Source organism: Rhinolophus hipposideros (assembly GCF_964194185.1).
Source record: "Rhinolophus hipposideros genome assembly, chromosome: 4".
NCBI classification, from domain to species: Eukaryota; Metazoa; Chordata; class Mammalia; order Chiroptera; family Rhinolophidae; genus Rhinolophus; species Rhinolophus hipposideros.
This window is the reverse complement of record NC_138050.1, coordinates 59,731,413-59,736,535: the sequence shown is the minus strand read 5'-3', so window position 1 is coordinate 59,736,535 and position 5,123 is coordinate 59,731,413.

Sequence of the window (5,123 nt, the reverse complement as noted above, 5' to 3'; positions counted from 1 at the left end):
ACTTGTAAATCACCTAATAATGCAGCTTATTTAAACAGCAAAAATTGATATAATTACAAGGCAAAAATGGACAAATCCACCATCGTAGTTGGAGACCTGTAGCACACTCCTTTTAGTAATTGGTAGATCATGCAAAATAAAAATCGGTAAAGCTGTAGTGGATTCGAGCAACCAACTAAAAAGCTTAATCTAATGTACTGTGGAGAATCTGCTCCCAATATAAAGAAGACACATGTAAGAGGATTCTACCATTATTTCTTCAAGACATGACGACAGTCTAGACAAAAACAGTATTGATAGATTGAAAGGACAGTGACTACTCGTACTTAGTGAACTACAGTTGGAGCAAAGGCCCTAGGGAAGGACTGTCCCGGGAATTTTGAAGAAATAGCAGACAATGGGACTGGAGCAGAATGAGCAAGGGGAAGGGTCATAGAGAATGAAGAAGGAAGGATTAGAATGGGGGATCAGAGATGTGTGGTGGATGGATCTGTAGGGCATCGAAGGCCATTTTGAGGACTTCAGTTTTTTCTCAGAGTGAAAGACGGAGCCATTGGAGAATTTTGGGCAGAGGATGGATATAATTTGGCCCAGTGATTTCAAAGGATCCCTGTAGCTGCTGTTGTATTGAGAGTAGAGGAGGTGTGAACAGTGGTGGATAAAGGGAAGAAGATACTGCAGTAAGCTGTGGGTAGTGAAGTGGGTAGCAGTAGAGATGGTGAGAAGTGGCTTGACAGACATTACCGCAGCCTTGGATCAGAGATGTGTGGTGGATGGTGCTTTATTAATCCTGGTCAAAAATGACTTTGAACTTAAATAAATAAATCCATTTGAACTTAAGACTCAAGAGTGTTTAGAAAGGGCTTCTGTGAAAGTATTAATATGGGTAATAATTTGCAAGGTTTTTGGATAATGACAATGCCTAAGCTCCATTTAGATTATAAACTCTTGCATTGTTTTATATGAGCCTTCTTCCTATCGAAGAACTGCAGTTGAATTACCATCCATACCAGGAACAAAGTTCCTCAGAACCTGTGTTGTCTTCTATGGGAGTCCTTTAACAATTCCATTTTTCTGGTTCTTTGCCTTCTCTCATCTTCTCTCATCAAACATTTTATAACATAGTAGATGATAAAAATTTCCAAATTTGTATTATGGGAAAGAAATAAGATCAACCTGAATTTAGTTGTGAAAAATTCTTGAGAGCCAGCATTCTGAGTTTTTCTTCAATGACCCAATTTAAATGTCTTCGAAAGAAAAAAGGCAAATAACTTTTTTTTTTTTTTCATTCTGTCTCTTTGTTTGTCTGTGTACACACTTGTTAAGAGTCTCTGGGCCTTAGTACCTAATACCAGTGCCATGAAGGCATTTTAAGATTTAATTCCATTGACGTGTTTCTAACCATCACCAGATGCCATGGAAATGATCTGTACATTGTGCTATCTTCTGCAGTGAATTGGCCTATAGCCCTTTCACTATGATGTGATTGGAGAAGCCAGGCGTGCTTTATTCGATGCTTCCATTTTTCCCTTCCATCGCTTTTAATGTGTTTCAGACCTTCTCTGTCGGAGCCTGCCGACTAGACGAACAGTCCCTGGAAGGGGGAGCGGGAATGAAAAAAGAGACACACACACATATGATGATGCTGCAGGTCTCCAGTGATGCTGGAGGTCTCCAGTGATGCTGGAGGTCTCCAGTGATGCTGGAGCAATGATTTAATCACCTTCACCAATATATATACCCTATGGGTACGTGCAGTTTAACAATAACATGGGTGCATTACCTCAAGCAAAATAAATTTTTAACTTTTACACAGAAACTACAGAATCATCACAAAGTTTTCTAGTCATAATTATTATAGAAAAGAGACTACCAAAATGTCATGATAGCCACCAGTTATCTGTGTCTGGGAAACTGGCCAGTTCCATCTCATTCCTTAGCAACTTGTAAACATTCTCAAGGTCCTTTACCTTAGAAGCTGAGACAAGTTAACTATATATTAGCCAGTTCACAAGGTTTCTGAGAAACAAGAAATCATGGCTCCCCACATATCCCCCTTTTTTTTTATTTTAAAGCTGCAAAAATTTTCATACAGCAAAAAAGCAGGGTGACGGCGCCTGGCTTGGGCGTCTCAGGATAACCTTATCAACTTGCCCGTCATCGGTGTTTGTACTGTGCAATACAAGCCCTGTCTTAGGTGTTGAAAGGCTCCTTAAGACTTACCCGTCTTTGGCTAACCCGTCCCATTAGGCACAGGGGGGAGAGGGAATCAAGGTCTTGTTTTAAGTTTCAGTTGATAAATGTCAGCTCGCAACTCCAGTATTTGATTAATGAAATGCTTAATGAGGATGGGAAGTAGGCACAGAATCACACAGACACAGATGCTTAATGTTAGAAAAATCAAAATAGAATAAGTGAGATTTGGCATAGAAGGCATAGCATTCTTAAGAACATCAATAAATTTTGAAGCAGCCTGGGCAGCATCAAATTTCAATGGCTCAGCTTCTTTTATAATTTTAATTTTATTATGAAGCTGAAGCATATCTAGAGACACATTAGCATCATGCCAAATTCCTTGGAGATGTAAACGAACCCGATTTCAATTATATTGACTTTGATTATACTTTTTAGAAGTGACACATATCTAATGATATTCTGAATGACACTCCAAATGAGATCTAACTTTTAAACTCTGGATCACATCTCCCATATATTGAACTGTATCATAAAGGGCATTTACCTTTTGTTTTATTTTTACATCAACATTTTTTTGAATCCCTAGAGCCAAAGTAACATTTTTTGTAAGAGTATTAACATAATGAGCATTTTGAATAGTTTGAGAAAGAGCTACAGCTGCTGAAGCAGCAGTTGCAATAATAGTAACCAAAGCCGTAATTCTTGCAATCAAAAGTCCAACAAACCGTTTTTGTCTACTTAAGGCATACTCAATTTTTTTAAAAACTTGCAAACTTCTTTCTGTATACCAAGGTCCAGAAATATTAACAGGAAGCATAACAAATGAAGGTTGTTTAAGAACCATAACTTGAGTTTCCTGAGGTACCCAAGAAATACAATTTGCAAGAGAACAATTATTGCAAGATACATGAAACTGATTTTTCATAAAATTTACATTAACATGTCCAATTAATAATGCATAAGGAGAAGGAACACAAGCAGATACATTAACAGTTTTAGTAATATTAGACCAATCTCTAGTTCCATCTTTTAAAACAGTTGCAGGAGTACAAGGAGTACCTGATTTACAAAACTCAACCATTTGAACAACCTCATCCATTACTCCCATCAGTTTCTATAAAGAATTTTGCTGATATTGTGCATCAGAAATCCAGAGTCCAGCAATCAAGTCCCGAGCCCATCCTGGCTGATTGTTCTTTGACCAGTCAATAATATATCTGTCCGTTCCAGGAATGTCATAACGAAAGGAAGCATTGCCTGGACAGTCTTTCCATGGAACAGTCTCTGTGTTCAATCTCAGTCTCTTATTTTCATGTGTCCATCAGCTGTTGTATTGTTGAGGGTCATCAGCATCATCAGTAGGTAGAGGGTCCACATGTCGCACCAATCTTTTTGGCAGCCACCGAGGGCTGTCTGCATCCTGTGGAAAAACACAAACATATCCTCGGCCCCATATGAGGACCGGGTCTGGGTCTTGCCACGAACCCGTAAGTGGGTCCTTCCATTTAACTAAGGTCTGAGCTGGCAGAAGGATGCCAAAAGCGATCTGTTGCACTCTTGAGAAGCATTAACAATTTGGCAGGTTGGGCAAGTTTGAACTATATGTCTGGCCTGTTTGTAAATAATAGGAAAACGAGCTTGAAGGCCAGCAGCATTTGTATGGGTTAAAGAATGAAACTCAGTTGCCTCAGTAATTAGAACATTAGCAATCAATGAATCAGCAACAGCATTGCCACGCATCAGTTGTCCCGGTAGGGAGGTGTGGGCACGTATATGAGTAATGAAGAATGGATGTTGTCGGTTTTTGATCACCTGTTGAAGCTGATTAAAAAGAAACTGGAGAGACGGGCTTGAGTTATTAGACAGTAATGCCATCTCAATGTTTTTTACTGTGTGAACTACATAAGCTGAATCAGAGACAATATTTAAAGGTTTAGTATAATCCTATAAGGCAGTTAATACAGCAAGTAACTCTGCTCTCTGTGCAGAGGTGCAATTAGTTTGAATGACTTGTTGATTTATTTTACTTATTATCGCTGTCCTGTCGTTACTAGACCCATCAGTAAAAACTGTTACAGCTTTTGAAATTGGAGCTGGACTTAATCTCTTAGGGTGAATCCAACTGGTCTTTAGAAGGAATTGAAACAATTTATTTTTTGGATAGTGATTATCAATAATTTTAAAATATCCATAAATAGCAACTTGCCAGATTTTAGAATGGGTATTTAAGTGTATAATTTGTTGTTTTTTAAACGGGACTACTATTTTATCAGCTTAGATTCCGTTTAAATAAAGAACTTAAGTGTGAGCTCATAAAACAAGCTTTGAAATTAATTCCAAATAAGTTGGGAGTGATTTAATAAAATTATTAGGTAGAAACAGCCACTCTACCAAGTCAGTTTGTTGAATTATCACCGCTGTAGGTAAATGGGGGATCTCATATGCGAGATTCCTCAAGAGGCAGAGCAGTGGAATTATTCACAGGGGGATCCCCACCCCCGGGATTCCATGGACCGGTGTAAGCAATCAGGGGAGGTCTGGAAACGCTTTTCTCAGTATAAGGCACTTGGGGGGGTCCGAGACGACCTTCTCCCTCTCTAGCAACCTTAAGCCTCACAAGCTGTCCCTGAAGAATCTTTATTTGTTGAGAAAGTGTATAAATTGGATCTGAAGGCTGTCTGCTTTCTTGAGCTGCAGCCACTACTGGGGGACATTTTTCCCTATCAACCTTAGCTGCAGCCTCTTCCAAACCTTCCTGATCTTGCAGATCTAATTCTTCCCATAGCTCATCCGGCACTTCCTGATAAGCAGGTTCATTATTGTATATCGGAGCTCCCTCCCCCTCCTCTCCTTCCTCCGGAGCAGAGGCAGAAACGGGAAGCTCCACATTCCCTGCCTGCTTTACCTTCTCTAGCCTACAGCCCTCA